The 19,218-nt window shown below is 37.1% G+C and overlaps 1 protein-coding gene and 1 pseudogene across 1 annotated transcript in view; one reads left to right on the top strand and one right to left on the bottom strand.

The window, feature by feature from the left end:
* The window catches only part of LOC141501571 (FUN14 domain-containing protein 2 pseudogene), a 126,234-nt pseudogene extending 122,178 nt beyond the window's left edge, over positions 1 to 4,056 (bottom strand).
* The window catches only part of LOC141513798 (follicle-stimulating hormone receptor-like), a 163,895-nt gene that overhangs the window by 131,477 nt on the left and 13,200 nt on the right, over positions 1 to 19,218 (top strand). The window lies entirely within an intron of this gene.

Below are 19,218 nucleotides of genomic sequence, written 5' to 3'. Positions count from 1 at the left end.
GGAAATGAAAATACATTTAAGGTTGAGATCAGTGGAGACTCTTTTAAGCAGATGATAAAATAATTTGTCTTCTCTGGTGGAGTGACTATAGCAACTTATCAAGAAAAACTTCTCTCACTTCCCTTTTCTAGGGTTGAGAATGAATAGGATGCTCTCCCTAACCTCACTTCACTCATAGTCTGTAGGGAAGGATTTGGAATAATATATTATATTACACAATTTCCTTAAGATAAATGGTACATATCAACAGGATGACTAACAGTTTAGAGCATCATATTTGATTACTGAGAAGAAACTAACTTTCCCCTCAAGGGGAAATTCCAACTCAAAATCTTTAAGAATTGCTTGACAAGAAGAGTGTTGTCATCATGGTGCGGGATGGGGAAAATAGATGCAGAAATGAAGCTCTGATGATTTTGATGGTTGGGGAAGAAGAGAGGAAGAAAAAGAAAAGGAGAAATGGAGTAAGGATGCCTGAGGAAGAGAAGAAGAATAGCTGCCACTTTGGATTTGGCAAAGTACTTTCTCTATACTAAGTCATGTGAGCTTTATAACAACCTTCAAGGCAGGTATTGGGGGGTTATTATTCCCTTATTATAGAGATGAGAAGACTGAAGCTCAGGGAGGTGAAATAACTTGACCATGATCACACATCTAGTAAATTTTCAAAGCAGAATTTGAAATCAAGTCTTCCTTATCCTTAATCTAACATGCTATTCATTATATATATTGGACAAGAATGCACAGAAAAGAACTTCAGTGTCATAGGGCATAGGGATGAGACCAGGAGCAAATATGACAGGATAACTGAGCAACAAGGTGGAACTTTAAGGGGCAACCATGGAGAGAAAGAATTAAGAAGACAGAACTTTTTTTTTTTAGTTTTTGCAAGGCAATGGGGTTAAGTGGCTTGCCCAAGGCCACACAGCTAGATAATTATTATGTGTCTGAGGCAGGATTTGAACTCAGGTACTCCTGACTCCAGGGCTGGAGCTCCATCCACTGCACCACCTAGCTGGTCCCAAGACAGAACTTTTAAAAGGAGATAATGAGTTTCTCAATCTTTGACTCCCCCAACTAAGGGGAAAAAACATCTTTCTTTCTACCTCCAGTGGAAGCTCATTCCATTTCCTCTCTATTTGGGGGAACATTGATCTGGGGTTACTACTGGCCATCGATATGTTTGATCACTGCTACTTTTATATTATTGTTTTTGTTGATTCACTTTGATAACACTGGAGTCATTACTTCTGGAATAAAATTGTAGAATAGACAATAGAATACCAAAGTTCAGTATGAGAGTGCCCTAATCTGTCTGAATTCCATGTTTTTTGGTACCACTGTCCTTAGTTGTCCTTCTCTATTACTTTTCTTTCTAATAACACATTTAATAAAATCAATGGTGATAAACTTGTCATCTCATTATTTTCTCTGGCATAAAATTTTCTAACCTCATCAGAGATTGGGTAACCTAAAATCACTGTTGTTAATAAGATGTTCCTTTTGTGATGCACTTTCCCAGGTAAATAATTAAACTGAGGATAAAGAGGGAGGGTGGTAAGTATTTATAATGCAATATGTCAAGGCCACCTCAGCTTCTCACTGTAAGAAGTCACTCTCCTCAAGTCTCTGAAGTGCTCTTCCATAGGAGGCAGCTAGGTTGTCCAATGGATAGAGTGGTGTACCTGGAGTCAGAAAGATGTGAATTCAAATTTAATCTCACATACTACCTAAAAGACACTGGGCAAGCCACTAAACCTATTTGCCTTAACTCACTGAAGTAGGAAATGACATATCACTCCTGTTTCTTTGCCAAAAGAAAAAACCCATGAACATAATGGTCCACAGGGACACAGAGTGTCAGACACAACTAAATGACTGAGTAAAAACAAAAACAATTCTGTCATAAAAAAGAATCAACCTAGTCTGAATAATAAATAAAAATATAGATTTGAGTTTTTCTTTTTAATTACCATATATTTCCCTGAATATTTCTTATATAATATATAATAATCATAAAATGATTATTAAGCATGTGAAATCATCCCTATGTAAGATTCTATAAAGATAAATATGTAGAACATAGCTTAGCTGGACTATTTTTTTAGAGAAAAGACAACTATTCAGGGGAGTGCTGGAGATAGCTCAACCCAGCTCAGAGATCCAGTAGCTAAAACTATAATATATAGGATCAGAGAGTTGGAAAGAACCTCAGAAGTTACTGAATTCAACTCCTCTACCTTTTGGATGAAGAACCTTAGGGTTTTCCCTAAGTCATGAATATTATATATAGGATCATAGATTTAAAATTGGTAGGAGTTTCTTAGGTCATTAAGTCTAACCTCCTCATTTTACATTTGAGGAAACTGAGGCCCAGGGAAGTTAAATGACTTGTCCAGGATCATATGTTTGAGGTAGAATTCAAATCCAGGTCTTCCTGACTCCAAGAACAGCAACTTATTTACTGCAATAGTAAATTTACTGCAAAAATGTTCTTGCCACTGAATTATGGTCCAGGTATCATGGGAAAAATGAATAGCTTTGAATTTTATTACAGATAACTCTCCCAATAAGAACTTTCCTTCCTTTTTATTATATCTCTTCTTCATCATATGCTGATATTCTTTAATCATATCCACTTATGTCTTACTTCATTTGACCCTTATCTTTATGCTATTTTTCCATCGAAGTATCACAGTATGTTTAGCATCCATTGTTGTGGCCTGAGAAAGTTCTGACTTCATTTCTGATGTTTATGGATGCAAAAGGAACTTCAAAGTCTTTCATTGAAAAATTTGAGGCCCAGGGAATCTCCTTGCCTAATTCATGTAGGTAATACTCACCAGAGGCAGGATTTGAACTCAAGATCTCTGACTGGTGAGGCAGTGTGCTTTCCATTGTACCATGCCGTCCTCTGTTATTGCTCTTATTTCAGTTTTCTTCTGGTCATTTGACTTTTTCATCTTTGAGTCTCTAGGAATTCCATTGTATTATAGCACTTATGTAGGTTGCTCATAACTTTGTATAATTTTGAGAATTTCTGGTAGTTTTTGCTTTCGTTTGGTCTATCTATTGGGGGTTTTTTTGGTTGGTTTTTTTTTTTTTTTTTTGGTGTTCAATGGGCAAGTATATTCATTTCCACAAGGCAGAACACATTACAGTACAGCTGGAAGAGTACTTAGCGGCTTGATGCTAGAGTTTAAGAATACATCTCTCCCCAATTACCTATTTTACAGGGAGGGAAAGAGAGCTTGATCTTATAACCTAGAAAACAGCTAATGAATTACAAAGCATGCCCTCAGAAGAGCTACAAGGCCAGTGAGGAGGCAAATGAGGCCAGGTCATCTGTTTTCTTCAATCTTCTGGGATTATGACCACTTGGGTTATGCGGCTCCTATAATGTACTTGCTAATTAAGTAAACAGCCCCACGGAACCTGAAGACAGACATAGGTGGGAAATGTAGTGTTGTTATCGAGATTTGCCTCTTTAGGATGCTATGCCGAGAAGAAAGCCACCAAAAAATCCTCCAGTCACGAGAACATTCTTCTTCACAAATGACAGGACCTCCTCGGCTTTGCTTTTCACCTCTGTAGAGAGGTGGCTGCTTCTTCGGATTTTCAGCTGCTCCTTGGCTCTCTTCATATCTTTCTCAACACGTTGCCAGTCTACCTTGATGTAACCAGTGTGGTTTGCGATCTGTAAGAGGAAAAATCCACCACCCACTGCTGTGGCGGCCAGTTTGCCAACTCTCTGGAGGATGAAACCGGTGCACCAGCCCGTGACGCCGCCGACCAGAAGCTGGGTGGCCACGCTGTACTTCTCCGCAGAAGGCCCCGAGTCATGTCCAAACAGCTTGCGCCACCACGGCTGCTTCTTAGCCAATTCAGCAAGGTCAAGGGAATCAAACCTTCCCTGGCTGGCGGCGGTCATGTCTGCGCGCTCACCTGGCGATGCCGAGCGCTGGGGCTCCAGGTGGTGCAAGGTGGGGCGCCGGGAGCTGGGCCCGGGCTTGTTGGTGCTGGTGGCGGCTGCTTCCATCGCTGCCGCCTCGGGGGTCCCCAGGCCGGGAGAGGCCGGGGCCGCTGATGTCACAGACGCCCCTCCCGGCCGCCGACCACCCCCCATGACGTCCTCCCGCCCCCCGTCTATTGTTCTTAAAGCAAAGACTGGGGAGAAAGGTTTGCTCCTGTGCTACGTCTTCCTGGAAGGGTCTTTACCCCTTTATTGGGAGGAAAACATAAACAGAATTCAACAGTAGAAACCATCTTGAGGAGTCCCTAGACATACAGCTGGCTCATCTGGACACAAACGCTTTGCACATTGCTCTTGGAGTTTTTGACTGGTGTGTTATGTTTTTATTGGGATGGCTGGGAAGATAGAGTTATGGAGAAGAATTAATAGCCCTTTGAAATTTTTTGAGGACAAATGCTAGTAAAAAATGGGCACAGTGGGTTGTGATCAATTTGCTGTTGGCAATGTTTTTGTTTAAAAACATGAGGGTTAACTTGAGAGTCTACATACATAACCATACTCTCAACTTTGTCTGGGATTCTGTACATTTTCCATAAAGATTCAGTTTTCCAATGAAAAAGAAAACTAAATGAGCCAAGAACTACACAAGGAAAATTAAATTCCACTTTAAAATGTTCTCTTTTGCTTCTTAAGGAAATTGGTGGTGAATTTTACCTAATTAAATCTCTTTCTGGTTTGATTAGTCTGCCTCCTGGCTATAATAGCTGCCATCATTTTTTATTAATGAGTCTGAGTAGACTAGTGCTGGGATATGAAAGCGGGAGACGGTTGGGGGCCCATAGAAGCAATAGGTGTAGAAGTTAGGTGCCATAGAGGACAGAGAGCCTATCTTGGAACTAGCAAGACATGAGTTCAAATTTAGTCTCACGACAATATTAGTTGTGTGAGTGTGACCCTGGGCAAGTCTTTTAAATCATTTTGCCTCGATTTTCTCATCTGTAAAATGAGCTAGAAAAGGAAATGATACTTTGGCTTCAGATTCTTTGCCAAGAAAACTTCCCAAAGAGTTGGACATAACTGAAAACAACTGAACAAAAGTAACAAAATAGTTAAGAGCTTTAAGATATCTTTGAGGAATCTACATAATCTCCCTTAGTCTGCATAATCCATAGATAAAGAAGAATTCTTGATGATGGCAAAGTAAAGGCAGGTTCCTGCCTGAACTATCCCTGAAACCCTTTCAAATACCTTTAAATAATGCTCTAAACAAATTCTAGGCAGTAGAGCTCACACAAAAAAAGATGGTATGAAGAAATTTTCCAGGCCAAGACAACTTAGAAAATCAACTCAAAAGTTCTCTCTAACTCAGGTTAAGAGTGTGGCTCATTGAAGCAGAAGTTCAGTCCCACCAGACCAGGACCAGACTTCAGTCAATTGAATCGGTGGCAGCAGTGACCAGACCTCTCAGCCCACAGACAACAGAGACAACTTAGAAGGCCAGCAGGAAAGGAGGGTCTCACCTGAGTGAGAGTGAAGTATAGCCCAGTGCATGCTCTTCCACCACAAACCCAGCTCCAGAAAACTAGGGGCAGACCTAGGGGGCCACAGAATCAACAGTGATAGAAGCTGCTTCTTGAGCTCTCAGTGCAGACAGTAAAGATCAGAAGGAGACTACAGGGATCTCTTTGCTAGCCCTGAGGCAGGATGCTGTTGTTTTACCTATACTCAGGTCCTGGCTGTGGTCCTGGGTGGCAATCTCAGGGCAAAGAGGAGCAATAGCACACCAGAGCTTGTGGCCCGGGGAGAGGGACCCTCCTCACAATTCCAGGGCAGAGGGAGTGCTTGTAGTCACACAAAGACCAGAGCAAAGAACAGGAGAATAGTAAACACCTTGGATGAACTGAAAACTAACAGTTCCCAAGAAGTGATGCAGTTTGAGGCATCTGTGATGAGTTAGAATTTGAGTAGGGAAAGAATTTCACATCCACACATCTCAGTCATTGCATACAGGTGCAAGCTTTTGTATACTGGTTTCTTCCCTAATGAATAAGTAGCTAGAATGGGGAGAAAGGATTTATAAGTAGTACAAGGGACAGCCTACATGCTGGAAAAGGTATAGGGGTTATAGTGAAGGTATAGTGAAAAGGATTATGTCAGTTGTACTGAGGGGAAACAAAGGTTCATTTTGGGAAACAAAGAACTGTTTGTTATCTTGTTGACTCCTGCCTCTGTTTCCCTAGTCCTGTGGGATCCTCCCAATGGTAGCTGAGAGTACACAGGTGGCTATTATCAATTCAAGGTCTGATTTGAGGGAGGACATTTTTCAGTACTGTTTCTCAGAGATAGTGGCAAGGAACATTACAAAAAACATTTTGTTTCTCGGAATAACAAAGCCAACATAGCTCATGATATAGTCAATTATAGAAAAGCATAGGATTTAACTATTTGCTTTCTGCCTAGTATTTCCATTTCAATAGAAGGAGCTCTGAAAGCAGCTGCACAAAACCCCTGAAGCTTGGGACAGGCAATCCTCCATCCTGGAAGCCACCTACTTAAAGAATTAAAAGTCAATAATAAGGGGTGGCTAGGTGGTGCAGTGGATAGAGCACCAGCCCTGGAGTCAGGAGTACCTGAGTTCAAATCCGCCCTCACTTAATAATTACTTAGCTGTGTGGCCTTGGGCAAGCCACTTAACCCCATTGCCTTGCAAAAAAAAAAAAGTCAGTGATAGACTGGGGAAAATGAGCACACACAAAAATAAAATCTGATCCTAGAAAGTTACTATGGTGACAAGGAAGATCAAAACAAACACTCAGAAGATCAAGTCAAAGCTCCTACATTCAAAGCCTCCAAGAAAAATATGAATTGGTCTCAGACCATGGAAAAGCTCAAAAAAGATTTTGAAAATCAAATTAAAAGTAGAAAAATTGAGAAAAGAACTGACAGCGCTACAAAAAAATCATGAAAAATGAGTCAATACCTTGCTAAAGGGCACACAAAAAATACTGAAGAAAAGAAATCCTTTAAAACCAGACTAAGTCAAATATTAAAAGAGGTACAAAAAGTTAATGAGGGACAGCTAGGTGGTGAAGTAGAGCACCAGCCCTGGAGTGAGGAGGACCTGAGTTCAAATGCAGCCTCAGACACTTAATAATTACCTAGCTGTGAACCCCATTGCCTGAAAAAAAAAAAAGAAAAAGAAAAAATCAATGAGAAGAATGCTTAAAAAAGCATAATTGGCCAAATGGAAAAAGGTGGTATAAAAGCTCACTGAAGAAAATAATTCCTTAAAAATCAGAATTAAGCAAATGGAATTTAATGACTTTATGCAAATCAAGAAACAATAAAAACCAAAAGAATGAAAAAATAGAAGACATGGGAAGATAATACTGGTAACTCATAACAACTTTCTCATTATTAGGGCAATTAGAAGGAGTGTCTATAGATAGAAAGCAAAGGTGTGAGTTAAACATGAAGGAATGATATCTAAATAAAAATAAAATTAATGTTAGAGAGGAATGTTCTTGGAGAAAGGAAAAGTAATACATAGAATAGAGTGAATTATCTAACACAAAAGCTTGTACAGTGCTGGGAGGAAGAGAATGGGGGAAGTTAGAGGGTGTTAAGAAATTTTACTCTCAATAGAATTGGCTCAAAGGGAATAACATACACACTCAATTGGCCACAGAAATCTCTTCTACAGGAAAGAGGTAGGGTAAGGGGATAAAGGAAGAGGGGAATGAAAGAAGGGAGGGAAAATTGAAGGAAGGAGTTGTCAAAAGCAAAACACTTTCAAGTAGGGACAGAATAAAAGAGGAGTGAGAATAGAATACACAGAAGAAAAAATATAGAAATACAATTAACAACCATAGCTGTGAAAAAAAAATTGAAGCAAAAATTTTAAAACATATAGAGAACCTGGCCAAATTTATAAGAATAAGTACCATTCCCCAATTGATAAATGATCAAAGGATAAGAACAGTATTCAGATGAAGTTTTCAAAGATATCTAAAGCCACTTGAAAAAAATGCTCTAACTCACTATTGACTGAAGAAATGAAAAGTAAAATAATTCTGAGGTACTACCTCATATTTATTAGCTTGGCTAATAGATCAATAAGGGAAAACGACAAATGTTGTAGGGGATATGAGAAATATGAGACCTTAATGCACTGTTGGGGTTGTAAACTGATTCAGTTATCAAGTACAACAGTTCAGAACTATGCCTGAAGGGTTTGACCTAGTAATACCATTACTTGGTCTGTATCCCAAAAGAGATAAAAAGAAAAAAAAAGGACTTTTATGTACAAAAACATAACAGTTCTTTTCTGGTGGCAAAGAATTGGAAATTGAGGGGCTGCCCATCAATTGGGGAATGGCTAAATGGATTGTAGTGTGTGATTATGATGGAATCTACTGTAAGAAATGATAAGCAAGATAATTTCAGAAAACATTGGAAAAACTTAGTTTATGCTAAGTGAACTATACTTTGTACAAAGCAGCAATACAAAGAAACTTTGTAAAAAGCAACAACAAAGATAAGAAAGATGCTCATTCTTTGTCATGGAAGAGGAACATGTCAGCAAATATATGAGAACTGACGTGCATATTTCTGTTTATTTTAGTGAGGAGGGTGTTCGGCAAAGTCATCTTTCTCACTTGCCTTTTTCAGAACCATTCCACCTCATGGCCTGATCAATAGGAAACAGGACTTCTGGTGAATGTCTGGACGCCTCAGGAGTCTTCAACCCTATGAACATGATTTCTCTCCCATATCAATGAGGCATCATGGTACTGCAATAATGTCTAGCAAAACACCAGTATGTGTTTGCTGGCAGTGACTTGGCAATAACAAAACACATCCAAATCTGGTAGAATTAACCTGTCTCACTGTGTTGGTGACAACATAGTACATCCAAACCTGCCTCTTGATGGATTGTTAGTTCTGTGATTTTTTTGGTGATAATCTTTCACCAATAAAGTAAAGCTAAAGCAAACCCATCTCACAATGTACTACTCAACTGCATGGTACAATTGACAACAAGCCCTCAACAATATGAAAAATTCAACCTGTTAGAGGTTTTTGCTGCTCCACTCCACAAGTACACTCCCCTGGGTCAAGTTTCCTGGAAGCTTCCAGAAAAACTATACTTTCCAAAGCCAGGTCCCTCTCTCTGAGTGAACCCATTCTAGTATGACCCTGACCTTCATAAAGAAGAGAGAGACCTCTTCTTGGGGTTCCCACTGGTTTCTCTGGATTAGTGCATTGCCAGTCTTTACTACTCTGGATTTGGGAATAAGAACCCAACTCCCTTTCAATCAGCCCATGATCAACTGTGAATAACAACTGTTATTCAATAAGCCAAGATAACACTGAAAGAGATACAATGGAAAATGATCTCCATCCTCAGAGAAAGAACTGATGTTGTCTAAATACAGATTGAGGCAAATTTTTTAATTTTTTTTAATTTTTGAAGGCTTGTTTTGTTTTATTTGGATTTGGGGGGTAGTCTATATTTTCATTCACAACATAATTATTATGAAATGTTTTACATGATTGTTCATGTATAACCTATAACAAATTGATCACCTTCTCAGTAATTAGGTATGGGAATGGAGGGAGAGAATTTGGGGCTCAAAGTTTTTAAAATGAATGTTAAAAAATTGTTTTTACATATAACTGGGGGAAAATAAAATACTAAACAATTAAAAATAAAGACTTAAAAAAAAGAGAAATATCTCCAGATTGGTTATTAACCTAGGAAATAGCAAAAGTCCTTTGTGAACTATATTTTACACCCTCCTTTCTCTGTGAGATATTCCTGACCTTCCATAATTAGCAAGCCTGAACTTTGAATTGTGTCTCTCATGTCAAGAGAAATCTGTGCCTGAGAAATCTATTCTTAGTGAACTATGGCATCAAATGGCTAGATCACACTATAAACACAGGGTTAGGGAATCTTTCTGTGGTCAGGCATTCTTAGGTTAGACGTCAATTTTTGGCTAAAGAGTAAGTTTTTCATTATAAAACTGACCCATGTAAGGTTCAAACCATAAACCTTGGGTTCTTAAGCACTGTGTTCTTAGATTCTGAGCCAAGTGAGCTGACAAATGCAACTAAGACAAAATCATGATGATAAACTAGGATTTATATAACAATTTAAGGCTTTCAAAGTGCTTTGATTTTTTTTTTATTTTATCTTAACAACAACCCTAGGAGGTAAGTGTTATTATTATTATTCTCATTTTTATAGAGGAGAAAACTGAAGGAAGAGAGGTTAAGTGACTTGTCTAGAATCAAATACAATTACTATATATGATAGGATATTCTCACTCAGGTATTCCTAACTCTACATCCCTTGCACTATCTGCCAGGCTATCTAGAGCTACAAAATATTTAAGTAGCCATTTAGTCCATTTTACAGATAAGGAACCTAAGGTCCAAAAGGTGAAGTTACTTGTTCAAAATCTCTTGGTTAGCAAATTGAAGAGGCAAAATTTGAACCCAAGTTTTCTAACTGCAGAGATAATGCTTTTTACTGTGTGGCACAATTTTTTTTTATAAAAATACCTACCAACCCTAGAGAAAAAGTTAATTTGAATCCACATATATAAAAAGTAACTTAATTTAGTTTGAATTTCTCTTCCACTCTCTTTCTAAGAAAGTCATAAAAACTTAATCCATTTTATTTTAAAATTATAAACTTACTTCAATACTTTAATTATCTGTGGTTTCACTCCCTCCACTGACACAGATCAAAACCTCTCTTCAACTTAGCAGGCAGTCCTCATGAGTTACTGTGGCTGAAAAATAGCATATCACCAGACAGGCAATCTCCTGGAGATGAATTACCCCAGAATAAGCTAGGCTATCTTCTAGTGAGAGATACTTAATCCATTCTCAGGTAGATAGTAGAAGCCTTTCCTCCTTGGTTGGACCTTCTAGGGATTATAGCACTCTTCCTTTTCCTACTAGTTAGGCAACCTTGGAGATGCATGCTATAGTATGAAATCAAAGAAAGATTTTAGAAGAGATAAGTCAGTTGTTAAGAGAAAATAAAAAAACTGCAATGCACTTTGAAAGCCTTAAATCGTGATATAAATGCCAGTTTATTCTTATTATTATTAGTCAGCTCATTTAGCTCAGAATCTTAGAAGACATTGATAAAGAACCCAAAGTTTATGGTTTTAGCCTTAGTATGGGCCAGTTTTATACTGAGAAACATTGCTTCTCAGGTAATGTATGTAAGAGGGGAGGAAAAGATGAGACTAAATCTCTGCTAATATTGGGAAAATATTTGTTTTATACCCTACTTACACTTTAAAAATTAATATGTTACTTTTCTCTGAAGTTATTGAATGATTAACTAATCATTCCCATAAAGCTCCAGTCTCTTCTGAATGGATTAATCATAGCAGTCCACCAAAGGAGAAATTGCTCCCCCATCTTCAACGCTGACTAAAGCAAGCATTCTTAACTTTGGTTAGGACACAGTTGTTAGCAGATCATAGATCACTTTCACAGTGTATGATGAAGCCTATGAACCCCTCCTCAGTATAATGTTTTTAAGTGCATAAAAGAATATAAATATGATTATAAAAGAAATCAATGATATTGAAATATTATCATCAAAACATTAATTAAATAAATTCATGGCTAGAAAGTTATGACCCTCTTGTGGTCTGCAAGGAATCATGCAATGGACTGGATCCGTCCTATAGGTATGAAGCATTAAATTTCCCAATATGGCAAATAACATAAACTATTATTATGGTGACGTAAAATGAAACTGCTTGCTATTATAGAGGATAAATGAATGAGCAAGCAAGATCTTACTCTGTACAAATACAAAAGTGAGACAATACCTGTCCTCAAGGAGCTTGCCTTACATTAGGAAAGACAACATTATACAGATGAATGCTGTCCACAATGAGTGGATCCAAAGGAGAGTCGGCTGATGTAGCAATGGTAATACTGATTTGATTATAGTTACAAAGCTGGAAAATAGGAGGAAAAGGAGGGATAACTGCCAAGTTAAAATGGATCATGTGAGATACTCACCAAACTGTATGAAATAATCTGTCCTGAGAACTGTGTCATTCCACCATGCTTAATAACCATGTATTTTTTCTTACCTTTTTATCTATTGTTTATAAATCTGACTTTGACGTGCCATAAAAATTCAAAGGAATTGGGGAGGGTGGCAAGGTGAAGATTGAAAAGCTCAAGACGAGATCAGTTAAAGAAGCAAAACTTCTTTAACTTTATAGTTTTATATCCTTTGTATTCATGTTTATTTTCCTCGTATTTATTTACCCTTTCTCAGCTGTGAAAAGAGCTTGTCTCTAGACTTAGAAATAGAAAGTTCTAGAGCCTAGCATAGTTGAAGTCAAAGAACTTAGGTTCCAATCCTGCCTCTGGTGATTAGTTTTTTGTGACACTTTGGGAAAAAAGTCACTTCACTCTGGTCCCCCACTCCCTCATTTATAAAATGAGGAGACAGAATTATGACCTGAAAGATTCATTCTAGCTCTAAATCTATGATCTTGTGGCAGGTCTGAATCATGGCCTTGTTATTTACTAGCTATATGAACTTGGACAAGTGACTTCAAGACAAATCAACAAAGATTTATCAAGTGTCCATTATGCTAAGTCCTGAAGATAGAAATAAAGACCAAAGCAGCCTCTTCCCTCAAAGAGCTCACATTCTAATGGAGGAGACAACATGCAAGCAACTATGTACAAGTAAGATAAACTAGGAGATGGTGATGATGGTGTTATTGTTTGCCCTTCATTCTCAAAAAAGGACCAATGACAGGAGGGTGAAATGGATTTAAGTGAGTCAGGGCTATATAAAGTTATCAGCCTCACTCTCTCCTCCAGAGTTATGATGGCAAGACATGGATCAGGATGTCTAGAGATGGTCCCAGATACAGCGGGATACTTTAGCCATTTTTAAGCCAAGGTCTCATTTCCCCAAATTTGTTAAGCAAACAAATTCTTATCCTCAGCTTTAGGCAATGAAGTAGGAGAAAACTACCGAAGGAAGGTATTGGCTTTGGTAGGGATTGGGTGGGAAAGTATTCTTACAGAAAGTGTGATTTTTAGCTGGAACCTGAAGAAAGTTAAGGAATCAGGGAAGAGAAATGGGAAGAGAAAGAATTACAGACAAGGGGAATATAAATGAAAAATGGCATGCACGTATACACACACCCCTCTAAGTTGGGAAAGAATGGGTTATGAAGGAATTTAAATACCGATAGAGGATTACATATTTGATATTAAAGGTAAGAGGGAACCAGGGGAGTTAACTGAATAGGGTGGCAATATGATGAGACCTGAAATTTAGGAAGATCACCTTGACTAGTGAGTGGTAGAGAGATAGTAGTAGGAAGAGAGACCAACTAACCAGCTATGGCAATAGCCCAGATGTGCATTGTGGTGATGGCAGTGCCAGAGCAAAAAGGGGGGCATGGATATGAGAGATATTGCAAAGGTCAGATTGGCAGGACTAGAAAATTGATTGGATATGGGGAAGCTGAGAGAGAGAGAGAATGAGGAGTTGAGACACAAAGAAAGCCTTATTAAAGAATAATGGTACCTTCAACAGTAACGTCAAAGTTAAAAGAGAAGAGTTAAGGGTGAGAGATAATGAGTTCAGTTTAGGACATATTGAGCTTGCTTTACCTCTCTGAATCCCATTTTCTTCCTCTGTAAAGTGAAAGTTAGATCTACACTATTCAAAAATCTGTGGTACCATTATCTCATCAAAACTTTTACCTTTTTTACTTTTTTTTTTTTACTTTTACCATTTTGCTCAGGCTAATCCCACACCTGAAGACTAGTGGTGTTATAATCTCACTTTCTCTTTGATTTACCAATCTGCTCTTGCAAGTTCTATGATTTCCATGACTCAAGAAGACCATTGGCATTTTGAGCTTCTGAATTCCATTGACTTTAATTTAGTAAACAGAAAACACACTCCTTCTGAGTGTAGTGCATGTAGACATTTGTTAGACATCACTGCAAGCCATTGACTAGAAAATTGCTGTGTACAGAGAGACAAGGCTAATGCTTTCAAATCCAGAGACTTGGTTGGAAAGTTCATCTCTCAGGATCAAGTGCTTGCCAGATTAAATGGGACAATTTATTGCAATAATGTGGTCAACTGATTTTCTACAAGAGGAAATCCTGGAATCCTTGACAAGACTGCTTGCCAGGAAGTGCTGCCAAAAATGCTCCTGTCACTTCACTCACATTCCCAGATGTGACTTTGCTTCCAAGCTAAAGCTTTACAGAATGAGGGCTTTAGATTGTTAGAGTATGCTGAATAAATGGAAATCCTTTCTGACTCAGTTCTTATTAAGCGTCTTTGTAAAATATATGACTTTTTTTCTTCCTGAAAAATCTTGGTCTAGGAAAATATAGTTGACTCTATGTTGAATAAAAATCTATTAGAGTTCCATCCTAAGGATAAGAATGGAGGCTCAGTTTTTCTAATGCAGAATGAAAACTTAGCACCATTACACTTTTCTATATTGGATTTGTGAGGATTTAATAAGAGGAGATCCATTATATGAGCATAAGAAATGAACCTGAAGTCAGGAAGACCTAGATTCATGTCCCACATCTGACATAAACTGGTTGCATGACTCCCTAAGATGTTAGTTGAAGAGAATGTTACAATCTACATTGGTAGAAGAAGTTTCCTAAAAGGGATGTCCCTAATATTAATAAAATGGTAGTCTCATGTTCATCTCTATCTTACTTACTATATGACCATACTTCTCCATTCTAGATTATGTTAATAGGACAAAACCAACAAAAAAGTGGCTTCCAGCCACTGCAGCAGCTTCTAAGATAACTGGTGTTTGGCTAGCAGGGACTTTTGCTGAGATGGACTCTTGTGGGAGGGATCCTCTATTTTTTATGGCCTATAATATGATCTAGCAGTGTGGTTTATTTTCCTTTCATCTCTTTTTAGTTCAGAGAACAGACCAGTGAATAGAAAACATGTACATGTGGACAATCTCTATCTCACCTCCCAAAACCATTAATAACTTACTTGGGGAAGGAGTAATAATATATGCTCCCAATAGATTTCTTTTAATAGGTAAAGAGTAAAAGCCTGAGAGTCTAGCTACTCATGATTTCTTACATCACATTCTTGTATCATAATTTCTTCAACCAATTCCCCAGTTGATGGGCATCCCTTTAATTACCAACTCTTTGCCACTACAAAAAGAGCTGCTATAAATATTTTTGTACATGTTGGTCTTTTTCCCTGTTTTATGATCACTTTGTGAAACATATCTAGTAATGGTATCTAATAATTGCTGGATCAAAGGGTTTACACAGTTTTATTGCCTTTTGTGCATAGTTCCAGATTACTCTCCAGAATGGTTGGATCAATTCACAACTCCATCAACAACATCAAATCTCTCATCCTCTCCAATATTAATCCTTTTCCCTCTTTTTTCCATTTGAGTCAACCTGATCAGTATGAGGTGATACTGCAGGGTTGTTTTAATTTGTATTTCTCTGATCAATACTAATTTAGAACATTTTTCTGTGAAGAAAGATAACTTTAATTTCTTCATCTGAAAACTGACTGTTCATATCCTTTGACCATCTATCAATAGAATGACTTATGGATTTATAACTTTGACTCAGTTCTCTATTTTATAAATGTCTTTTATCAGAATCATCAAGCAGTGAAAATTGTTTCCTAGCTTTCTGCATTCCTTCTAATTTTTATTGCATTGGTTTTATTTGTGCTAAAACTTTATAATTTATTTTTGTCAAAATTATGCATTTTTCAATTTATAATGTTCTCTTTCTCTTATTTGCTCATAAACTCCTCCCCTATCAATCAGTCTGGTAGATAGACTATTCCATGTTCTGCTAATTGCTTTATGGTATCACCCTTTATATTTAAATTCTATATATTTTGACATCTAATCTGCCATTTTGTGAAAGATCACAGACAAAATAGAGTAAAAAAAAAAGTATGCTTCAATCTGTAAAATTCATTATACCTCTCTCCAAAGGAAGATAGCATGTTTCATCATGGTTCCTTTGGAATTATAATTGTATTGATCATAGTAGTTAAATGTTTCACAGTTGATCATCCTTACAATATTCCTGTTACTGTGTACAAGGTTCTCATTCACTTCATTCTGCATGAGTTTATGAGTCTTTTCAGATTTTTCTGAAACTATCACCCTCATAATTTCTTAAGAGAGAATAGTATACATCACATTCATATACCTCAGTCTGTTCAGACATTTGCCCAGTTTCCAACTCTTTGCCATAATGAAAAGAGCTACTCTAAATTTTTTGTGCCTATAAATCCTTTTCCCTTTTCCTTGATCACTTTGGGATACATAATAGTAGTGCAATTGCTGAGCTAAGGGGTATTCATAGGTTTAAAGCCTTTGGGGCAAGTTCTTTTCTGGAATTGCTGGACCATATCAAAACTCCACCAAAAGTTTCCCAATTTTTCTACATCACCCCCAGCAATCATTTTCTTTTTGTGTTGAATCACAATCTGATATGTGTGAGATGGTATCTCAAGTAATTTTCATTTGCATTTCCCTAATCAATAGTGATTTAGAACATTTTTCTTGTGACTATAGTTAGTTTTGATTTCTTTTTCAGAAAACTGCCTTTTCATACCCTTGACCATTTTTCATTTGGGGAATGGCTCTTGTTTTTATAAATTTGGTTCAATTTCCTATTTGTTTGAGAAATGAGGTCTTCATCAGAGAAGCTTATTATAAATTCTGCCCTAGTTTTTAATTTTCTTTTGAATTTTGGCTGCATTATTTTATGAAAACTTTTTAATTTCATATAATCAAAATTATTTATTTAACTACCCATGACCCTCTTTTTTCTCTTATCTAGTCATAAACTCTTTCTTTCATCTTAGGTCTTATAAGAACATTTTTTCATGTTCCTCTAATATTTATATTTATATATTAATATATTTATATATTAATATTTATATCAGAGTCTAAATCATTTTATCCATTTTGACTACATTTCCAATTTTCCCTTCAAATTTTGTCAGATGGTGAGTTTCTAATCCCAAAAACCTGGCTCTTTAGGTTTATCGGACTAGATTATTATGTTCATATACTATGTACCTAATCCATTCTTAAGTTTGTAATTCTCCTTCTAAATCTTTCCTCTGCAGCTCATTTATTTTCTAATTTTTTCTCTTGTTTTTTCACTTTGTCTATAGCATTATATTTAGCTGTTATTTTAAAAAATCTTGTTTCATTTCTTCCAGAAATTCTATCTGAACACATATCCAAGCTATATTTTTCTTCTAGGTTGATATCTAGTGTGTCTCTATCGATATAATAGCTCTTTATGATAAAATTTTTTATTTATTTTTCCTTCCAACCTTGCTTCCTGAATTGGTACTTTTATATTAGATTCAATTCAGTTTAGAGTTTAGAGGGAATTCATGACTTAACTTAATCTTATTTTGTATTCTTTTGTGTCCTATTGTTACTTTACCTGTTCTTGAGTGCTAGGTTATTAAAAGATCTAATGAAAAGATCTGTTGAAGTGCATTTTTCCAGTGAGTCTCTAAAGTTATCTGGCCTTGGATGAAGCCTAATCACTATATTCCTAAACCAAGATTTGTAAGCACTTGGACCAATTTTGGATCTGGATAACACAACCAGCAGTTTACCTCTAGTTGGAGACCTAGTAATCTCCTGTTGACCCTAGTCATTGTCAACTACCTTGAAAGCTTTGAAGGTTCAGAATAACAAAACTGCAGACTCACAGATGATCTGCTTATCACTGGTTATTAAGGTGCAAGGTTTCAGACTAGTTTGGGTTTTAGAACAGATAATCCACACCAGGCTTTAGAGTCACCCAGGTCCAAGGATATCTAATCCATTCATTGTTTACCAGATGAAGAAGGTGAAATCTAGGCATGTAAAATAATTTCTCCAAGGTCACATGGCTAATTGGTGGGAGTGCTTACATTAAAACCCAGGTCTCCTAGTCCCAAAGTCAATACTCTTTCATTATTACATGCTAGATGTAATAATCCTGAGACCTCTTGTTGATTCTCTTCATCTGGATTTATTTCTTCATGAGACTTATTACATTCTCTTTCTCATTCACAAATAGAGAGAAACAGCAAAATAATTTGAGAAAAAAATTTTAATTTTTGTCTTCATCAATCTAAAATGGACCTTTAAATTGCATCAGCCTTCTCTGTCTCTTGGCTTGAAAAGACAGGAGCAATGGGCATTATAGTCAAGAGAAGGTACATGCTTAAGAATGTTCTACAATACTCTATGAGAATGCACTTTTTATATTCTACCTTTTTATTTCAAGAAGATTACCCTCAAATTACCTGAAAGCAAAAATCCCTTGCTAATAAAAATATGAGAAAGTCTGTTTCAAGTTATTTTGATTTTATGATGTCGCACTTAAAAGTGATGTAAATGTTCCGATAAGCAAAGTTATTTTTATAATCCTACTTCTCAATTACCATCACGGACTGCATGGGTGATTATAAAAGGCCTCCAAACCTCTTCCTGCAGACCTAGTTATAACTCACAGGGGCTTTCAGCCCGTTTACAGATTGATGGCCTATTGGGGAATACTTAGAAGGAATTTTCCTTTCATTCTAGAGGACTAGCCCCCATTGATTCAGCCAGAATCAGAAAAAGAACAGTTTTATTGTGTGTTTCATATGGTGTTGGGGTGAATCTGACAACCACTCATGTGTATTTAATAGGAGGAGAGGGTTTTTCTCTTCCACCATGATCTACCAGAATAGTATGACAGCCTTCCTAATATGCTGCAAGGCACTTTCTTCCTAGGATAATATATGCTTGACTTCCCAAACGATCCAAGGTTCACATCTGATATTTAGAAACTAAGTTGTGGCTTTGGGGAGGGGGTATTTTTGTTCTTTGAAAAATAAACAAGTCTATAAGCAATTCCCTCTTTCCTCTCACCCAGCACTACCCCCAAAGTTCCCAGGCTTTGGTGGTAGGTTAATGGTTCTTCAGTTTACCAGTGCCATCTGTTGGAGAGTTCCCAGAAGTGATATAGAATTATATAATACAAGGTTGATGTTAGAAAGGTTGTTAGAAATTACCTAATTCTTCTCTTTAATTTTATAGAGGAGAAAGTGTGTGTGTGGAGAGGGGTGGAACATAACCTGGATAGGGGTAGACAAGATTGGGAAAGGAAATGATCCCTAACTT

Source organism: Macrotis lagotis, chromosome 1 (assembly GCF_037893015.1).
Source record: "Macrotis lagotis isolate mMagLag1 chromosome 1, bilby.v1.9.chrom.fasta, whole genome shotgun sequence".
Taxonomy (NCBI): domain Eukaryota; kingdom Metazoa; phylum Chordata; class Mammalia; order Peramelemorphia; family Peramelidae; genus Macrotis; species Macrotis lagotis.
Note: the sequence above shows the minus strand (reverse complement) of the source record. Positions and strands in the feature narration are given on the sequence as shown.